This window comes from Xyrauchen texanus, chromosome 5 (genome assembly GCF_025860055.1).
Source record: "Xyrauchen texanus isolate HMW12.3.18 chromosome 5, RBS_HiC_50CHRs, whole genome shotgun sequence".
NCBI lineage: Eukaryota > Metazoa > Chordata > Actinopteri > Cypriniformes > Catostomidae > Xyrauchen > Xyrauchen texanus.
In genome coordinates, this window is record NC_068280.1 from 16,557,848 (window position 1) to 16,580,496 (window position 22,649).

Below are 22,649 nucleotides of genomic sequence, written 5' to 3' on the forward strand. Positions count from 1 at the left end.
TTCTTCCATTAATTTCTGTTTGTGTGTGTTTGTGAGAGTGCATGTGTTCTGCATTGTGGATAAGTTATAGTCTCACCATTTTATTTCTGTCTGTCTGAGTTCTACATTGAGGCTGAATTATTGATTTTATTTAACAAATTATTAAAAAATAATAATAATAATTATCTGTGTTATAGTCTCACCCTTTTATTTCTGTCTGTCTGAGTTCTACATTGAGGCTGAATTATTGATTTTAATTAACAAATTATAAAAAAATTATAATTATCTGTGTTATAGTCTCACCCATTCATTCATGTGTATGTTTGTGTGTATTAGTGCATTTGTTCTGCATTGTGGATGTGTTATAGTCTCACCCTTTCATGTCAGTGTGTGTTCTACATTTTGGCTGAACTATTGATTTTATTTGAAAAATGTTTTAAGAAATTGCTCTGTGTTATTGTCTCGCCCATTAATTTCCTATGGTCGGTAAAATTTGACAACAGCAATGTTGCTTTTTTTGTCACTCTGCCTAAATTGATCTAATCCAGTCCAATTGTGTGTGTGTGTGTGTGTGTGTGTGTGTGTGTGTGTGTGTGTGTGTGTGTGTTAAGATGGCAAATTTCGAAAAAGTAACCAAGCCTTGTGCAACTCAGATGAAGTCTACAATCATTGTTAAAGAGCCCAAATGTACTTAGGTAAAAAATGACCAAACACTGCACAAGGGTTAAAGAACTCCCTGAGGTAACATTTTCATGCTTAATTATTTAACATACATGACCAGAACGCTTTCCGATCAGATCTGTATACACACAGAATATTTCAACGAGAGGCCAAAACTTCCATTAGATTTGATCAGCTGCACTAGTGATGGTAGATTACTCATGTTTATGTGTTAAGTTTAGGTTGCAACCCATATTCCTTTAAGCAATAGCACATACACTGTGCCTTCCTCGGCAGATATCCATTGAGGATTTTTGATAATTCATGAGTGCGGTGTTGTGACGTAGTGCCAACAATCACTTTCCAACGTGCCAGCAGCACAACATTTTTTGCCAGGCGTATTCTACAAATTTGGGAATAAAAAAGCATCTCAAAATGATTAGGCAGAGCAAAAAGAGTCTGTTTATGTACAGAGATATGGTTCTCTTGTTCTCATGCAGCTCCTATTTGCGCAATGGACATTTTTCTGGAATGTAAAATGTGGAGCACTAAAAGGGCTAACAGGCCAATTTGATCCACAATTTACCCATTGTTACAAATAGACCCCTGATAACAGCCCTCTTCAGAGACGACGGGTGCTAATGCAGTGAGGAAGCAAGAATTGTTTGATGGAGGTGAAAAGCTTTGGATGGATTCAAAGTATGTCAGACATACATGCAGATATGTCTGCATGCTTTTTAATCCTTTGTCTTTCAACAAGCTCCCCCATGGAGATGCTTCAGGTGAGTAAATCAGAACTGACTGAGGCTACACAATAATAGTTAATCCAGCCAAAAATAAATAAATATTTTTTTTAGAAAAATGATTTAGAGCGCAGAGTGTATTACAGGAGGCAGGTGTTTGGATTCCAGTAGAAGCACAGAGGTTTTTGGTTTGTGAGTGTGTGCAATTGTTGGGGGTAGAGGGTGGGGGGTGGTTGGTTAGTGTGTTTGTAAATAATTTAAAAACAAAAGCACCCCTTTATTAATGCCTTATTAATAGAAAAGATAACTATGCATGCACAAAGCTTTCAGCAGAAGAAAGTGACATCAACTTGACAATCACATGAGCTTGAGAAAAAAAAGAGAACTGCTGGTGGCTATGTTGGATGCAATTGTGTTGACGCCTTCCTCCTCTGAATCCACACTAATTGGTATTAAGGCTGCATACTGTACACTGCTGGTTACATTATGCTGTGAAGTCCGCACCTGGGCAGGATTCATAAAATGGCACATACTGTAGTGGCAGCAAAGGTGGCACTTGCGAGCACCCTTCTGAATCATACAATTACAAAGGTTACTTGGACTTCACAGTCCACAACAAGTGCATCATTTTGTATTCTAGAGCTAACATGGGACAAAATGGCCACACAATTTGATGAAAAACTGGCCACAGAAACTCAGCAACAATTACGTCAGCATGAAAACACTGTAGTTTATTTGCCACCCGAGTAAATAACATGCTTTATAGTTTAACAGTGGAAACCAGTGAAACAACTTTCCAGTTAAATTGCTTTATCAGTTGTATGAATCGTACTGATAGAAATAAATAAAGTATGCCTATGGCTCAATCTCATGAAAAGCTGAAGGTGTACAACTAGCAGGGCTTTCAAATTCACTTAGCAAAAGAACAGTGCTATTTTTTTCTCCATGACCTGAATCAACCTTTCAATCTTACGCAAACTGCAGCATTTAGGTACGTACTTCAGTCTCTGATGGCCTCTAGGGTTGTAAAAAGTTAAAATATTCTGGCACTGTCTGTCTTCAAGAATTAGAAATGTTAAAAGAATTTAAAAAAGGCACAGCACACCAATACAATGTTTCTAAAATTACTCTTCTGCTCCAGAATAGTGAGGATAACGGCAACTTCCAAGACACAGAAGAGCTTTGAAAATGGAGAAGTTTTTTCACATTTCTCATGAACACACAGACAAAGACTATTTTAAATCCTACTTGTGTGTACAAAACTTTTTTTTATTCCACTGTTTAAGCACCCTTCATAAAAACAGCCCAAATGTCCTTTACTAGTTCAGTTACTTGTGACGAGTCTCGGACAGCCCAAGAGGCCTTCCTCCTCAGTCGCTAACACGCCCTATGCCGTTTTTGCAGAGCAAGGTAAGTGCTTTGAGCTCCCCCTCAGCACAGCCAACACGGGTCGAAGCAACACTCCCCGACGCGATGTCGCCTGCTCCCCCCGCCGTGAGGCGCCACCCCCAGGTATGTCAGACACGATCGTCCCCTTAGTGCCCCTCGCACGGAGCTGGGACGCGTGGCTAACACTTTCCAAACTGTCGCGGTGACTGGTCAGGACCATCCGACTCGGCTACACGATTCAGTTCGCCAGGCACCTGCCCCGGTTCAGCGACGTCCTCTTCACTTCGATGCAGGGCAAGAACGCTGCAACCCCGTGTGCTGAGATTGTGCCCGATAGAGCCTGTCCCCCAAGCCAAGATGGGGAAAGGGTTCTACAGCTCTTACTTCATCGTGCCAAAGAAAGGCAGTAGGTTGCAGCCAATCTTAGACCTGCAAGTTCTGAACCGGGCCCTACACAGAGTCCCGTTCAAGATGCTGACGCATCCGGCATCAAGATTGGTTTACGGCTGTAGACCTGAAGGATGCGTACTTTCATGTCTTGGTTCTCTCTCGACACAGACCCTTCCTACAGTTTGCTTATGACGGCCAGGTGTATCAGTATAAGGTCCTCCCCTTTGGCCTGTCCCTGTCCCCTTGCGTCTTCACGAAAGTCACAGAGGCAGCTCTTGACCCGTTAAGGGAAGTGGGCATCTGCATACTCAACTACCTTGATGACTGGCTGTGCGTGCACAGGGATTTGGTGCTCAGGCACCTCAGCAGTCTAGGCCTTTGGGTCAACTGGGAAAAGAGCAAGCTCTCCCCATTTCAGAGCATTACTTTTCTCTGCATGGAGTTAGACACAATCTCAATGATAGCGTGCCTCACAAGCGAGCGCGTCCCACTGAAACACTTTCAGAGCTGCTAGAGTCAGTCGAGCTGAAAGCCCTCTCCTTAAAGATGGCCCTTGCTCACCCCAAACAAGAGGGTCGGGGACCTGCAAGTATTCTCTGTCAGAGACTCTTGCCTGGAGTTCGGTTCAGCAGATTCTATAGTGATCCTGAGACCCCGACCGGGCTATGTGCCTAAGGTTCCCATGACCCCCTTCAGGGATAGGTTTTTGAACCTGCAACCGCTGCCCCGGGAGGAAACAGACCCAGCCCTGTCGTTGCTGTGTCCATTGCGTGCTTTGTGCACCTACATGGATCTCACGCAGAGCTTTAGACGCTCTGAGCAGCTCTTAGTCTCATTTGGTGGACAGCGGAAAGGGAACACTGTCTCTAAACAGAGGCTTGCCCACTGAATCGTGGACGCCACTGCATTGGCCTACCAGACCCAGGCCGTGCCTGCCCCCTTGCGGGTTCGAGCACACTCTACAAGGAGTGTGGCACCCTCATGGGCACTGGCCAATGGCACCTCTCTAGCAGACATCTGCAGAACAACGGGCTGGTTAACACCCAATACCATCGCAAGATTTTACAATCTCTTGCATATAGCGCCTTTCCCCGCAACTGATGCGAAAACGTGTGCTTTTACCCTCAGTCTAGTTCACGAAGTCGTGGACCCTTGATGTCCTTCCTCCCTAGCCCTATGGTTCGCAAACTCGGCAGAGGAGTTCACAGCCAGTCCCACTATTGGGTCTAACACGCCCTGTACTGGGATAGGTGCTCCACAGGTGCCGATTACTCCAGTAACCCCTGTGATGTATATTCCGTGTTACGGTCTCCCTGTCGTTGGACCAGCCATCTCGCTTGGGCAGAGCTCTCTCCGCCCCCGGGCGCTATTTTTGTATAGTCCCCCCATTTCGTGGTGGGACCTACCACCGCACCTCTTCCATATGCAGCTGTTGAGCCCATGTGTCCTATTGCCACATGTTGACCTCCCATTTTGGGCAGGATGTGGTCTCTGCGGGTTCTTTCCCCCCTGAAAGAATAGGAAAGGAAAACAACACCTTCCCCGATGATAGCGTTAGATGGCCCCAACCGAATCTGTGGAGAGAAAACATAGAGAGAAAAAGATGCAGTTGGCACGGCCTGCTCCCATGCTAGATAGCATGACCTTCTGAACTTCCACACAGAGTTAAAGGAGACTTTTCTTTGAAAGGTTTCCAAAAGACTATCAGATTTGCAGGACTCTAATACTAACACATTTCATCTTAATCCAGGAACGTTCCACACATTGTCACAGTACTATATCGATTTAACCTTCTAAAATGTACAGAATGCATTTAAATCCACGATTTATACAATACCTAGTCTTTCTAGGTAATTGTGGCAATTGCTTTGAACTGTGGTAACAAATGAATGATTATAGCCCGATGAACCTCTTTAAAATGTGTGTAATGTTTTATCCATGTTGTATAACCAAGGAATTAACCAGTATGATTTGAAACCAGGGATTTTCATATTTTGTTACCTTCACGTATAATATTCATGAAAGCATGTCAAGTTTAGTATTCAATCACACTCTTAGTCACATAGAGGAAGCTGATGACAATGAATATCATGTCTCTTGTGCCATTCTCAAGATATAAAAGTTCATGATTAAATATACACCGTTTTTGAGAGGAGATTTTTAAAAACCTGAAACAATGCACCATAAAATCAACTGTCGAAAAAGACAGCTCAGTTGACCATGTGACTCTGAAAAGTCACTTCTTAATGGCGCAGGACATCTTTGGGGATGTGGCCAATTTCAGTTCAAATGTTTCGAAACCTCTCTCCTCTCTCTCATTGTCTCTTGTCTGGTCCCTTCTGCTCAGACTTCACTCTGACTCTTCCCTCGTGGTCTTCTCTAGACCTCTTCAGAACCAGATCCATTCCATGTGAGGTCCAAGGAAGCTCGGGACTCGAAGTCCCAAGGAAGCCTCTCATTCTCCGATGGGAGTCGTGGATCCGCCATGAGAAGGCCTCGCTTCAATGCCAATCTCATCATGCATACAGACAATAACTATTCGATCTTACAGAGGTCCAAAACATTGACGGAATGAACTTTCGACCAAGAGCCAAGAACCAAGCAACACAAAGAACACAAAGAAAATACCATGACACGCAAGTACATCTCCAATATTGTGCTCAAAGTGCTGGTGTATTAGTTAAATACTTTGGGTAATCAAATAGCAAATCAATGTAGACACAAATAAGGATAAATGGTTCTTAAGGCATTGTCAACAATTGACTCCATAAAGTAAATTTTCACTGTACTGATCATTTATTTCACATTCTGTCACTCTTCTCACCAACCTGTCTCATGAATATATGTGTTAGATTAGATTTAGGTTTAGAATAGCAATAACGTCTGTCTGTATTCAAAGACGATTTGACTCTGGTATATTTTGATAAATAATCTCATCCCTATTTCTAAAAGATTTCGCTTCAAACTGTACCTAAATACGTATGATATTATTTTCAATAATCCATGAGAATAATATCACACCAATAAGTTAATTAATCATAATTAACTTATTAAAGCTAATTCCTTACAGTAGAAATTGTGAGCGGATACAACGAGTCATTGTATTACGAATTTAATGGTGGAGAATTCAGACAAATAATCTAGTTATTTGTCGTTTATCTAATGTATAATGGATGTTGAACGTAACTAATTCCATTATAAATTGCCTTACATATAATGGTTTTGGAATGCGGGCAAGAATCTAAATGAGTTGTTTGTCATTTTATACACAGTCATTCTTATCTTTGATCCAGAAACAGAACAAAGAAACTACAAAGTTCCGTTATAAGTTAGGCTGAATGCCGCCTTCAGCACTCATGAAAAGAGCACATAAATATAACTTAACTATCTGACAAAACCCAAACACTCTATGGAATAAAGTCCAGTTAAACTAAGATTACAAGAAAGGAGTTTGACATTTGAAATTTCCCCTGCAAGGTCGAAGAAATCTCTTTAAAGTGAGCTAAGGAAAATATACAAATGTTTTTCCTCTCTTTCTCAATGGCTTTAATTAATAGCTAGAGTGATGACATTGCGATGTTCCAGTGCATTCAACTAGAATATTTTAACGGTCTGTGGTATAAACGTTGAAAGTAAATGTTCATATTTTTGTGTCTGCTCGCTGAGCGAATTTGAAAATAACTTGTGTAATGTGCATCATTTTAAGAGTGTAATTTTGAATGGGAGTGTGAATGTTTGATCGCTAAAGATTTGCAGTAAGTCTGGTTTAGCTTCAGTGAAAGACCCTGTTGTTTTTCCAGAATCTGTCACAAAATCAGCTCTGATCAAATTTTGTTGTTTAAACATCCGCATTTAACTTGACGCTTAAACATAGATTAATGCCGCCCTGAATGAGTTGAAAGTATAAGCGCCACTCCGTAAAACGTTTACATGAGTTATCTGTAACTGTAGATTTATATTACCACGCTGCAAACTGATTACTGTTTATTTGTGCATTGTGTAACACTCTGACATTCATATGCATCAATGAAACTGTGTTTTCATTAGTGTTGACCATGATCATCATTCAATGGTGTTGTTTGCTATGATGACAAAAGTTCAAGGGAAGTCCTAAAGAGACACTTCCAGGGCAAGTTACTGCACTTGTCGACACCATATTGTAAACACAGTACAGCTAAGCTATTAGCAAAACACAGCTAAGCTAATAGCATAACACAGCACTGCTAAACTAACAAGTTAGACATCTTTCATTGAAAGTCTACAATAACCCTAGCACCAAAAGCTAGCGATTAGCATCCAGCAGTCTGTAACAGTTGAATACAGATTGTGTGTGAACAAACTTTAAGCAATTTAACATTTTAAAACAATTTAAAAAAGCTAACACATGCCATGTGCCACATAGACCAGCTATAAGCTGAAGCCCAAGAACGACGTAAGGTAGCCAAACAATTTTAAAAAGTTTCAACGAGAGAAACCAAATGGCCCCAGGACGCCCTGACAGCTGCCAAGCACAGAAAGCAGCAGGGAACAGCTGTTGTAACCTCCGTTCCCTGATGGAGGGACTTTCCTGATGGAGGGGACTTTCTTGAAGGCCTAGGTTTCCTCTGAACTTGAGAAAAAGCCAATGAGAATATGGCAGACAGAATTTGTATGTCCATCCCCCAGACATATGGGTATTAAAGGAGGGAATCATGTATCTGTTCATTCATGTTTTGCACTGAGGAGCCAAGAATAAGGTTCAGCCATTACAGTGGCTCGGTTCAGCGTTGTGGTACTGAACCATGTACGTGAGCTGCTGATGCCGGTACGGGCAGGCAGTTGTATGTCAAAACAACAGAATGCGTCAGACTGCACATACCCTTCACCAATGCACCATAAAAATTTCGTAACATTTTTAGGTTCCGGACATCCCGAAGGGGGCGGGGGGAACAAGCGGTGTGTCATGCATGGGAACTATGTTTCTCGAACATTTCTATGTTTCTCGAATAGAGTTAAAGTGGCTGGAGCCATTTAACACTATAACACACATCGGGGAAAGCATTCTTTTCCAACTCCTATTCTTTCAGGGGGAAAAGACCCTGCGGAGACCACAACCTGCCCAAGCTGGGGGCAGGTAAAGTGTGGCAAAATACGTCACATTGGTTTTCAGGCCACATGTGGAAGTGGCACAGTGGTAGATCCTACCTGCTGCGAGAGTGGAGTCGTAACAAACACGGTGACCGGGGGGCAGAGGGGACTGCCCAAGGGAGACGCGGGTCTGCCAGTAGGGAGACTCTACTGCGGAAAATACACACGGGGGGATTAATCCATAAAGGCCCATACTATGGAGCACCTATTCCAGTACAGAGTAATTTGTGCACGTAGTGGGTCTGGTCAGGGAATTCCTCTGCTGAATTCGTGGACTAGAGGGCTAGGGAGGAAGAACATCCAGGGAGCATGAGTTTAGTGGACTCTCCTGGGCGAAAGAGTGCACCATCACCTCAACTGAGGGGAAAGGCACTATGTGCAAGCGATATTATTTTCAATAAGCCATGAGAATAATATCACACCAATAAGTGAATTAATCATAATTCACTTATTAAAGCTAATTCCTTACAGTAGAAATTGTGAGCGGATATGTTGTATTGCGTGGAGAATTTATTCAGTCAAATAATCTAGTTATTTGTCATTTATCTAATTTATAATGGTTGTCCAATTCTAATGGCAACTAATTCATAATACATTTCATTACCTAATAATGTACAATAAGGACAGTTTAATTTATTTCATAGTTCACATATTTCAAGACCCTAAATTCCCTTCTAAATTTAGCATTCCATATACCTTACATATAATGGTGTGAGAATGAGGGCACTTTAAAGTTCCCTTCTAAATGTTGCATACCAAATACCCTACATGTATGTTGCCCAGTTTTTTATGCTCAGTGTGATACCTAGTATTTTTAGAATCTGTCCAGATTGTTAAAGTCATGTAGGATAATGTAGCCTCTAGCATCATCAGCACAATGTCAGAATAGCATGCTCACTCAAACTCTATTGCGTGTCCTGAATAACATTTTCCAAGGCTGTATCTAAGGGATTAGAAAGAATTACAATGGTACAAAAGATGAACAACTAGCATGTAGATCACCAAGCATTGGATCTGGACTGCAAGATACATCATTACCCAAGAATAAATTATCATCTGTAGTAGTTGCCGCATTCAACTCATGATGAGTTCAAACGACAGCAGGAAAAAACATGTGGAGACATGTCCAGTGGAGAGGACATGTCCAGTGGAGAGGAACCATTGTGCTCTGAGCAACCACATACCGCATCTTGCACTGATTCTGGTGCACAAGAGCCCATCTTATTCATCTGTGAAATAAACAGTGCCGACCATGATACAAAGATAATGGCAGTGATGGAAATGTTGGTTAAATCTGTCATCACTTCTGTTTACAGCAAAAAAAATAGGTCATAAACAGCAGAGCAAGTTGAATAGTTTAAGTGATAGATTAGAAAGTGTAGTACGCTGTTTTATAAGAACACAGAAAACAAATTATGAGTAGCATACTGAAGTGTTTGACCAGCATTTCTCAACAGGTGGGTCACAGGTCTGTTTGGATAGGGTTGTGGACAGCAGGGAAAAACAATGCTAAGTGAAATAATAAAATGCAACTAACCATATATACAATATCAATTTTTTTTTTATAAATAAGTTTAAAAACAGAAAACAGAACTATATCATCTGTGGTTGAGGCAAAAGGCCATGTGTCCATTCAAACTACTATATATGAGTATAAATTAATCTTTCGCTAGGTAGAAGCTAGCCAAATGAGGTAGATACCAAAATGAGGTTGTGTTGCATGCCCATTTCATCGAACCTTGCAAATTAATTGCTTAAAGCTGAAGAATGTATGTTCTGTGCCACAGAATGGATTAGCAAAAATGAGCATTACTTTCAAACTGCTTTCCGAATACGCCCCCCACCCCACCCCACCCCACCCCACCCCACCTCACCTGCCATTGATCAAACAAACAGATAGTCCTGCCCCAAACTGATGCCATAAATTGAGTTGATGTTGTTGTGTCATGCTGGAGGGTGTAGGATATTTGGTATGCTAAATTTAGAAGGGAATTTAGGGTCACTAAATATGTGAGCTATGAACTAAATTAAACTGTCCTTATTGTATATTATTAGGTAAATGAAATATAGAATGGAATTAGTCTCGTTCGACAACCATTATAAATAAGATAAATTAAAAATAACTATTATTTGTCTGAATAAATTGTCTAACATTAAAATCATAATTAGATCTGTCGATTTAATGCGTTAATTCAGTGCGATTAATTTGAAAAAAAATTAAAAACTCAAAAGAAATTACGCAATTAATCGTCATTATATTACCATTATTATTATAGTGTATATAATAGTAATAATATTTATTATGAAAATAAAATTTAGCATTGAAGAAGGGTAGATTTTGTTTGTATATGTGGTCAATAATAGTTCTTAGAAAGAAAACCGGAATCGGGAAAAATCGGTATCGGCAGGCCACACTTGCAAAAAATCGGAAATCGAAATCGGCCAGGAAAATAGCAATCGGTGCATCTCTAGTATTAAACTATATTTAACTTGAAACAGTGACCTAAACATTTTGTTTATGATGCAACACACCCGAGACGTTACACAAGAGTATCTGATGAAGGTTTGCATTGACAGGCTCTAAAACAAGCTCTCAAATTAAATCTCGAACTGATCGACAAATTCACTTGTGAAATGGATTGCTGTGAACTGTATGCTAATGATTGCTTATGATCAATAATATGGTAGTAAACAATACATTGTATCATAAAGCCGCTTTTTGTATGGTCTTATCAATGATTAACTCTTCTGCCACAAGAATGTAATGCATTTTAATTATCTGAATATTTTTTATTATATATATATATATATATATATATATATATATATATATATATAAATGAACAAGAGACATGATATTCGTTGTCATCAACTTTCTCTGCATATGCCAGCGAATGTTTTTTCCATGGATATTATACATGTATGTAACAAAACATGAAAATCCCTGGATACAAATCATACAGGTTAATTCCTTGGTTATACCACATGGATAAAACATTACACACATTTTAAAGAGGTACATCAGGCTATAATCATTAATTTGTCAGTTATACAAGTTACCACAGTTCAAAGAAATTCAGAATTACCTAGAAAGGCTAGGCATTGTGTGTTTGTCCATGCGGTCTTGTATATTTTATAGGATTGATTCAGAAAAGTACTTAGACTGTGTGAGATGTTTCTGGATTAAGGAATGTCCTTTTAAGATGCTGTTTGTTGATCAATGATAACGATGTCACGCAATCTGATGTGCAAACCGGTTTATATTGGAGGACAGAATCTTGTGTGTCCCAAGTGTCTCGGGAACTCCAAGAGTGTGTCTTTTATTGCTTCGAACTTTGAACTTAGGGCCTCTTTGCAGAGAAGTTTTCAAGTCATATGGGATCTAGACAAGTCTCTTTGTTAGTTTTATTGGTCAGATGTGAGACTTACTGGCAACTGAAGTTTTTCCATTTATGACATTGTGGAATTCCAGAATTAAGATTGTGATATCCTAGATTCAAATCATGTTGATTCAATTCCTCTGCAAGTAGTGTTGTCACGGTACCAAAATTTCAGTAGTCGGTACCAATACCAGTGAAATTTCAGGGTACTCTATACCATTTTCGGTACCAAAGCAAAACACAAAAACAGGTTACTGAAAAACACTCTTATTAACAAAGTTAACAAATTAACAGCTGAACTAAGAACAAAAATATACCATTGAGCAACACTTCAAGTTAAATATATTATTTTTTAATTATAACCAACCCGTACAATGTATGCTTAAAATATTTTTGAACACTTATAGAAGATTTGCTTCAACTTTTACTTTAAGTTTTTACCAAGTACTAAAAAAAAAACTAAATAAACAAGCATACAATAGAATGAATAAAAAACAATTTCCAAACTAATGCGTAAAGTGCTCTCATATTAATAAAGCTGCATATTGGCAATTTTCTTTACGATATGAAATGCACAGTGACATATATTATGATTAAATAAGTCGCGAGCCATCACGTTCTAATCTAGCTGCATTAAGCATCCGCGCTCGAGGGATGAGTGTCCCCGAGGCAGAGTCTCTCTCTACCGGGTGCAGTTTCAATCTCTCCCCCTTAGATACCGACATTCCTGCAACTCATTGAAGAGGCACCGACCACACAGAGAAATGCCAGTTTCTGAGTTTATAGTTCTTAACATGAGCTGCTTCTGTATTATTTGAACTTTAATAAAGCTATAACACATTAAAATAACTGCATTTAAGATGTAACGCATGTTTCCTTTAAAGAGCTTATTCCATGAGAGTGCTTCTGTATTTATTATTATTATTATATTTTTTAATAATTCCCTAATACTTTGGGATCTACATAAGATGAAGCTGTGAAAGTTTAGAGTGCATCTGGACTGTGATCTGTGTAATTCTTCTCCTCCGTCAGGTGTGAACTGCAGTGCTGCTCTCACGCTTCATCATTACAGTTTAATGTGATTTCATGTTACGTTAAATGAGATCAAACGACTATTTGACAATGAAAAAGTTTATCGACAATTTTTTATTTTCGACGTGGTCGATAATGTCGACTAAATGTTTCAGCCCTAATGCAAATGATAATATGCTTTTAAACTTACCTGCTTTATTTGCTTGAATAAATCTGGGTGTCTGTATTTCAGGTGCTTTATTAAGTTTGATGTGTTTCCTCCTTTCGTTGGAAAATTGTGAAAGCAGCGTTTACAAATAGGTTTTTGCTGATCTATGATGTTTCCCTTTTCATCATCTTCAAATCCAAAGAATTTCCAAACCTGGCTTTTTCCACTTTTCTTTTCGACAAGATTAAGTTGAGACTCCGCAGCAGTAGCTACTTTGCTTGTCGTCATCTTTTGCATGTTGTGAGCGTTCGAAAGTTCCCGACTCTGATTGGGAACCGGGTAGACGCATTACTCCGGTACCTTCAGAAATTCTGGTATCGTAAATGTTTTTTGTTTGAGTACCGACTTGATACCGGAGTACCGGTATTTTTGACAACACTACCTGCAAGTATAATACTACAATGGGTTACTCAAAACAAATAGGAATTTTATAGTTAGACACAGGGGGGAATTCACTGAACATATGTGTCAAAATCTTGCATCTGATTCACTAACCACCAGCAACCAAGCAGGTATATTCAGAGCTGAAATTGTGCGGCTTCTTAAGTATTTTAATTAAGTCATTGTTATTCCTATCAACACAAACACGACTCTTTTCTATGAAATTAGGTTAATTATAGATTGCGCTTCATTCACCAAAATATTCTGCAAAAAAAAATTTGAATAGTAAACATACTATTCGAATTTCGAAAAGTTTTGCTTTGCTGGCTATATATACAGTGAGATGCATGTTAAATCCTGAACACTGGCAGTTATAACAGAATGCACTGCTGTTGAGTGTGGACAAAAGAAAAGTGGGTTATTGTTAGAATGTGGCTTACTGTGAGAAAGCTGGGCACCTGTTTAAATGTACTGGATAAGCGGTGTACACTTTCCTCTTGTATGTGTCCAGCATTTTTGTTTATTTTTTACAAACAAATCTGCTGCTGTGTAGGGTCGCCAGTTGATGTTCACAGTAAAATCTGGGTCCTGATACAAAATCAGTCGACAACCACTTTTTGATCAATACATTTTCATAACTTTACCAGTCATTTTTAATCATTCACACATTTGTGAAATTTCCAGGTCTGCAAAACACGATTTAAAAATGTCTGGTTATTTCGAAATTTATCATGACCGTGGGAACGCAGACGAAAATTCTCAACTAGAGCAGGAGAATTGAAGAATTGGAAAGGACTTATGGATATCTGGGCATATGTATTTCTGTAGGAAAAGGGATGTTGTAATGTGCAGCGATGCTCTGTATGTCACATGCTGCTGAGTTTGATTTTTACATTAACCTCCAGTGCCCCTGTGGGGAGAGGGACTCCAGATCTGATACCGTTCAGCATGAGCAACATCCACCTCCTCTGGAGAGAGATTAAACATCTGCTGAAATTACAGGAGAACATAGAGCCAGCCACTGTAATTATCAAACACACACACACACCTAGAGCACATTATTTAATTCCTGAAATATTCCTTATGGTCACAGCATGTCTGTAACTTGATTAATTCCTAGGCTTTTAAACTTTATTTCTCTTTATGAGTTATGCTATTCATTTGGGCAGAACTCATTTACCCTGGATCATCCTCATGAAATTAAAAACTTCAAATATCTGTTTCGCTCCTCTGTGGCATCCTCTTTTCCTCTCACTCTCTTTGTTACTCTGTATGTTTGAAGAGCTTCCACATTACTTTCAAATACTGTTCAAACACTCTATAAAGTGGAAGATTAGAGACAGTAACCGTACGATCACACCAGAAGCGGCGAGAGCGTCAAAATTCGCTGCCCTGGCTGCCCTGCCTTCAACGCTCAAAGACACTCGTGAACGCTCTGACGTAGTTGAAATAGGCAGCAACGTTTGTTCAGAATGCTTTGTTTTGTGAAATATATTTAAAGGGGCCAGAATTTAAACATCCAGACATGTCGACCATTTACTTTTTGCCGACCTATCATATCCTCATGAACTTTAAAATGTGAAAATAAGAAATCGATCGATGGCAGAAAGTAATAAAAATTATAGTTGTTTGTTATCAAAATAAAATACATTTGTAATAATAACTGTGGTCTTGGTTGTTTTATATCCCTGTAAGCAAACAGGGACAGATTACTGGGAAACCCGCCACAGCAATAATTAGTTTCTCCTCCATTTTATCTTCGGAACTAATGTTTGGTGGGAACCAAAGTTTACACTGTTGTGTTCTCTAGACTTCGCTAGAGCGGAGCACTTCTATATTCCAATAGGTTGCCGCCGAACCGCGTCACAGCTCATTACCATAATGTTGACTGCACTTGATCTTTCATCTGACGCCCACACCGCTCACCGCGCTTCTCGCTGCCGAGAGACACTGGCTGTCATTGAAAATGAATGACTTCCGGTCGATTTGATGCTCTCGCCGCCTCTGGTGTGAACGCACTGTAATACCTATTGTGAAGAACTGTAAAATAGCAAACAAGAAAAATAAGGATTTTTGGAATTCTTGAAACCACAGAAAACAGGATCTGTACCAAGAATATAATACAAGTATACCATTTTAGTCATCTCAACCTCAGATGGTACACCCACACACTGCCCATGAACAGTTCAAAGACTTTCTGATGCACATAGGATGCAAAAATGGCAAGTGTTGGCTTAAATTAGCAGTTCAAATCTGATTGACTGGCCTTTAATTATTTCCCAGGGGACAGAGTCAGGAAACAAAGTGTGGGGGGTTTACAAGCTATGATGTTGCTACAATGAGCCCCTCCGAGGAAGGACTAGTCACTGAATTTTCCAAAGATTTGTTCAATTGTTCTAGTGATACTCTGATGTGTCTCGAATGTGTTTAGAATCAAATTCAATCACTTGCACAGTTCACACACTGAAACATCAGCGGTTTCTCACTTACTTACAATACAATGGAATATCCAAATAAATAAACAGAGCAAAAAGAGCATGGGATGAAGTAAATGTGAATTACTTGAAACTCATCCTGCAAATGTGTCCAGTCATTTGCCAGCGATGAGGGTGTTTATTATGTATAAGACCTACTTGTGGAGCTTTTGTAAAACATGAGGTAAATATTTTCCAAACAAAATAGTATAAAAACATTAACAGTGCATGAAAGCACATAGGCCCCATTTAAACCTGGTATCAACGTGTTGAATACTATTGAACACCCACTTTTTGAGCACAAACCATGAAAGTGGCATGCCCAAAATAAAATGGATGTCCTTCCTGAACCCTTTGGGTAGTTGGCACAGATGTTATATCGGGTAATCCGAACAAATGTGGTCAGCGAGAAATATCGAAGTTTACACCTGGTTGGACACTAGGTGGTACTATGGGATTGCTTTCAAACTTTGAACTTTTTTTTAATTTATTTTAACAAAGTTCAAATGAAACTGGAAAAAATATAAGTGCATTTAAAATGTGTGCTGAAAGATGGCTTTACAGAGTTGTGAACATCTCTCTGGCAAAGAAGCTTCATCTGTGCATTCTCTCTACCTGTCGGGTATTTTTGAAGACAAATGAAGACATAAAAACAACTATAAATGTAAAAATAATAAATATAATTATGATAATAAACTGCTATGTGGAAATAAAGTGAACTGAACTCAAAGCACCTCCAGAGCTGATATGTCTGAGGTTATTTGCAGCACTCATAGACGATACTGTTCTTGAGAAATAAAAAAATAAAATAAAAAAACAGACAGAATCAAAGAAACAGTAAGAACTCTTTACATGTGTATATGTATATGCCTTTTCTGTCATCTGTTCTTAATAATATAATAAAGTGTTTCTTCAAGCGCGTGTTTGTGTGTTTACGGGCAAATTATTGTAATATTAATTTGATAATAACAATAGTCTAATAAAAATAATAATTTAATATATTAATGGGAAAACGAATCAAAGATCGTCTTGGCATCTTCAAAGGCATCAGCTATTGGTGATCTCTCAGACCATTGACGATCCCCGAGATCATCGTCTGTTTGCACAACACAAATTTGCATTTCTCTCTATACATTTTCTAAACCATTTTCTGATGCCCCCCCCCAAAAAAAATAATATATGTTTAATTAAATTAATATTATAAATGTGCCACTAGTCGACTGATGGGTTAAATGACTAGGACAATCTCTGGTCAGGGGCAGCCCTAGAAAGTATATATTAATCACTATGTCATAAGTGTTACTGTATGACAATAGACCATGGAAAAAAGACAAGGAATGTGTAAACAAAACCGGCATGCTGTTTTTTCCAAATGCAGTTAAAATGTAATCTAACCTTAAACACATCATTGAGCAAAGTTATCCATTCTTTTTTTAGGAGTTTCTGTGTTAGCAGAGCTTCAAATGAGTGTGTTTCTCATCTTTGTCACTACATAGTAATATTGACACACTGAAGGAGATCAGTGAAGTTTTCATGCATATATGTATCAGTTTTTTCACATTTTAAACAGTTTAAAACTCTTGCTTTAGCACAGGGCAGATGTGATCATATGCATTTTTGACAACAAATGTTGTATCGGTACATCCCTATTTTTTCAATTAATTTATTTTTAATTGTCTCTACAACATGTAATACAGTTTACTGCACCATTATATGAATATTAAAAATGGATAACATTAAAATTCTTCAATCTTTGGTTGGTTGCTTTGTATGTTAGTCAAATGGCCCCCTTCTTGGCCAGTTCCTAGCCTAGCGCATTCTACAATGTTGACTAAACTGAATGTAAAAAGTCAAAAATATAACTATATGAGAGTTAGAATGTAGTAGTACTGATGACGTACAAGTTTTCCTGATCATGGACCAAAACGGCAATTTCTTTTACAGTTATAAGTCTTCAGATCTGCATTTTGATGCAATGCAAGTAGTACCCTTTAGGTTTCCCTGCCTTTACTCTCTGTAATCACATCATTACTTCTGACAGTAATGCTTGCTGCACAGAATATCAACATAGACTAATATGTTGAATAATTTTGATTAGAGGCAAATATACCACACTATGAGCTTTGAAAATCTAATTAGCCCAAGTGAAAGTGGAGTTCAACAACAGCTGAAAAGACTTTTCCTGGCACGTTTAAACATGCTGTGCTCAGCCTCTTCGCATTTTGAAGTTTTCATTTTTTTCAAGTGTCTCGCTGTTCCAACTTCTTTTGGCTTCAAGCTGCACTGCATCTGCGATCTGAGCACATGGCCTCTAATATGTAGCTCTCTCGTTATTATAGAGCACTTTATTACTTTCTGCTGCTTGATTTTTAATTCTAAAAAGCCTTTCCCCACAAATAAGGAAGATTTGCTGCAGGAGCACCTTTGGCAACTCAGAAATGAAAGCACATTCATTACATCTAAATAGTAATTTATTACAAAATAAAACCGGCTTATAATTGCTTTTCTTTCTAATGCATTATTCATGTTCAGAATTTCAAAAATTACACATTTACACACACACACACACTACATATGCATACACTTGTATGCAGAGCATCACAGGCACATAGAGAAGAGTAGAATCACATTGAAACCATGGACCACGAAAAATAGACCAGGGAATGAGAGGAATGTGAGGCTAAATTCTAGAGATAAATCCAAAACTAATCTGATTAAGAGGGCTAAGGGTGAAAAACAAAAAAATAATTTTCCATTCATGGTTTATCCATGAACACGGAGTGTTTATCTATTAATGAAATCTGGAGAGGTAGACAAAACATACCAGAGATTTTCATGTATGTGTGTGTGTGTGTGTGTGTGTGTGTGTGTGTGTGTGTGTGTGTGTCTTACTGAGCAAGGGTTACTGGTGCACTCAGCGACATGTGCATGGCCTTGGGTGAATAGAGCAGCTCAGCAGGAGCTCAGCATGAGGACCAGAGCTGCACCATTCTCAGTGAAGGAGAAAAAAACCCTCACACACAGTGTTTTTAGAGTCAACTCACAGCAAAATTAGTAATGAGTACATTCTTTAGTGCCTTTGTGCAGCCTTTGGAGCCTAAGTATGTAACTACAGCACCTACATCACTCAGTCTGATCAGAAGATCACAGATCATATTATAGCACTTAGTCATGAAACAAAACTTCCTTTAAACTGTTTTCAAAACAATCTGACAATAACCAAAAGTGGTTAATGTGAAACTTCATAAAAAAAAGAGCTGTGTTCTTCCAAAACTAACTGTCAGTAGAAACTCTGAGTTTCCAGCATGCAAGAAAGCTTATAATCCATCACAGGAGCAACATATAAACAAATCTATTTACCAAACCATTTAGGCTCTTAAAATCCCTCATGACCCTACACCTTAAAAATATTGTTAGCTCCCCTTTGGTCACTCACTCGAAGGGAGCCCCAAACATCTCTGATCTTTGAGAAAAGGCCAATAAGAATTGGAGAGTGGAATTTGCATGCATAAAAGGAGCTGGCTGCAACCACTCATTCAGATTCCTCTGAGACGAGCGGTTGTGTGTCAGCAAGCTGAATTCCACTGCCGCCTGTCTATTCACCTCGAAGAAGCGTATGTTGTTGGATATACAGTGCATTCCAGTGGCTTTCTCTCCTTCTGCACAATTAGTGTAGATTATGCCCCTGGGCGCTTCAACAGCGCTAAAAAGAGTATATATATATCTGCAAAGAGTATATTTCCTCTATTAGAGCAACACATTGAAGTAAATGTCTTTATAAAGACCCGTCTTTTTAAAGATGCTTTTCCGTCTTTGCGTGATTCCTGGATGCGGTGGAATCACGCAAAGACGGAAAATCACGCTGACGACCACGGGTGCTGCCTCACGTGTCTGAGCCATGAACACACTGAGGCAGCGTTCGTGGATGGTTCATGTTCTCATTGCAAGAACATGACCATGGCAACGTTGCGGTTGTGGCTTTCCTTCCTCCAGGTAAAGCCACTCCAGGTGCCTCCCCCCGTGCTGGGCCTTCTACCTACGTGTACGAGGCCAGCCCAGCTGGCACTGGAGGTGATTTGGGATTCCAATGGGCACGGTCTCAGCGGGTAAATCCTTGCGGACCTCCCATTCCCCAGCACGCTTGTTTGCCCCAGTCGAGTTCCGAGATGAGACCAGTTCACCTCACGACCAGCTTAACATCTCTTTCGGGGCTTGAGAGCAGGATGAGTCCTCGATCGCTGCATCGGAGAGCACACTGGTGATGTCGGACGCTGAGGACTCGACTGGGCTGACACCTGCCTACCACCACCAAGCCTGAGGCCAACGCAGAGTTAACCCCCATGCTAGCCCAGGCCACCGTGATTGGTTGGGTTGCACTGGATCCCTCCACCCTCTCGAGTCCTCGCGGCTAGATGATTGGTTCCTGGGTTTGGGGCTCCGCTCACAGAGGCCCCCTGCCTGGTCCCTTTCTTCCCATAAGTGCGCGACGAACTGACGAGGCCATGGAAGACACCTTTTTCTGCCCGAACCCGACTTCCCAGTTCACCCAATCTCACTACCCTCAAAGGCGGGGCGGCCGACGGGTCCGCTGAGATCTCTCAGGTGGATAAGGCGGAAGCGATGCATCTATGCCCACAAAACGCCACCACCTGGCGGGATTGCTCGGCGCTCCCCTCCAGGGCCTGTTGGACTACGTTGTCTCTGGTGACCAAGCTTACAGTGTCACTGGATAGGCCACCACTGCCCTGCATGCTATGGTCCTCCTGCAAGTCCACCAGGCCAAGGCAATGAAAGAACTGCATGTTGGTAGTCCTGATCCTGATGTAAACAGGAGCTGCACACTGTGACCGGCCTCGCCCTTCGGGTGAAGAAGGTCATGTGGCGAGCACTCAAGCAGGCGATTTCCACCTTGGTGGTTCACCTATGGCTGAATCTGGTCGAGATGAGGTACATCGACAAGTTATGCTTTCTCAAAGCGCCTATCTCTCAGACCAGCCACTGTTGAGGTAGCTTCAGATGGGCATGGCGCCGTGGCACACATCGTGTGGCTATCATGCTGGTCTGCCACCACTTGTTCAGCCCTTGGACAGACCTTGCATTTCTGCAGGCAGGAGTCCCCCTACAGCAAGTGTCCAGGCACGTCATGGTCACGACCGATGCCTCCAAGTTAGGCTGGGGCACCGTGTGCAACAGGCATGCAGCCGCTGGCTCCTGGACAGGACAGTGGCTATGTTGGCACATCAACTGCCTCGAGTTGCTGGCTGTGCTGCTTGCCCTGTGGAGGCTATTGCCATTGATCCACAGCAAGCACCTGTTGGTCTGGACGGACAGCACAGCGACAGTTGCGTATATAAATCACCATGGTGGTTTACGTTTTCATCGCATGTCGCAACTCGCCCGCCATCTCCTCCTCTGGAGTCAGACTGAGGTTGCTGCGGGCCACTCACATTCTGGGCAGCCTCAATGCCACAGCGGACACGCTATCACGGCAGGCAACCCTCAGGTGGTCCAGCTGATTTGGAGTCGATTCGGCAAAGCACAGGTGGACCTGTTTGCTTCCTGGGAATCCTCCCACTGCCCGCTCTGGTATTCCCTGATGGGAGCCCCCCTTCGAGACAGATGCGCTGGCACACAGATGCGCTGGCAGCCCCCGGGGGCTGCGCAAATACGCGTCCCCCCTGTGAGCCTACTTGCACAGACCCTGTGCAAGCTTATGGAGGACGAGGAACAAGTCACCCTCGTGGCCCCATACTGGCTCACACAGACCTGGTTCTTGGACCTCACACTCCTCATGACAGCACCTCCATGGCAAATTCCCCTGAGGAAGGACCTCCTCTCTCAGGATTGGGGCACCATCTGGCACCCACACCCAGACCTCTGAAACCTCCATGTCTGGCTTTTCTTTTGTATGTTTTTATATAATGAAATATAATTAAGTTTCTTCAAACTTGTGTCTTGTGTCTAACATCATGTGTCACTCCGAGACGTCTTACAGGTCACCCGCCTGTTGCGGGTAGATGAGCAAAATTACCCGCACATGAAATACCTGCATTTGGTTCTTCAAAATATAATCACACATGCTTCATCAAACATGCCTCTTTGTGTCTAATTTCTTGTCATTATCACGCAACGCCAGTGGCTTGAACATAAGCAAAATTACCCGCCACTGCACATGAAAAATCTGCAATTTGGCAGGTGTTAATTTCACACCTGGTTCACCAGGAGTAGGCTGTATGACAAATTCGGGAGAAAGGAAATCAAAACAGTGTCATTGACTTCAAGGTTTTAAATCGCACCCACACTTTCTGCAGGAAAATTTCTCTAGAAAGTAGGGCTGTCAATCGATTAAAATTTTTAATCGAATTAATTACATGGTGTCCCGATTAATTAATCGTGATTAATCACACAAACAAATATTTGCTGAGAAAGCCCCTCATATAACAATAATTCAATATATAAATGATGAAATAATTATACACAGTTATCTTTAAATATAAAAAAATATATATATATATATATATATATATATATATATATACATATATATATAATATACAAACATTTTCAGATAATTAAAATTCATTACATTCTTGTAGCAGAAGAGTTAATCATTGATAAGACCATTCAAAAAGCAGCTTTAGAATACAATGTATTGTTTACTACCATATTATTGATCATAAGTCAATCATTGGCATACAGTTCACAGTGAATTTGTCAATCAGTTGGAGATTTATTATGAGGGCTTGTTTAAGGACCCGTCAATGTACACCTGTGTCAGACATTTCTTTTTTTTTTTTAGAAACAAGCCATGGGTATACATAGTACACAATACTACATATATATTTTACAATAATGCCAATACATTATATTAATTACATAGTGCAAT

At 40.3% G+C, this 22,649-nt stretch overlaps 1 protein-coding gene across 2 annotated transcripts in view; it reads right to left on the bottom strand.

Moving 5' to 3' along the window:
• The window catches only part of galntl6 (polypeptide N-acetylgalactosaminyltransferase like 6), a 341,726-nt gene that overhangs the window by 256,414 nt on the left and 62,663 nt on the right, over positions 1–22,649 (bottom strand). The gene's annotated exons all lie outside the window — the stretch shown is intronic.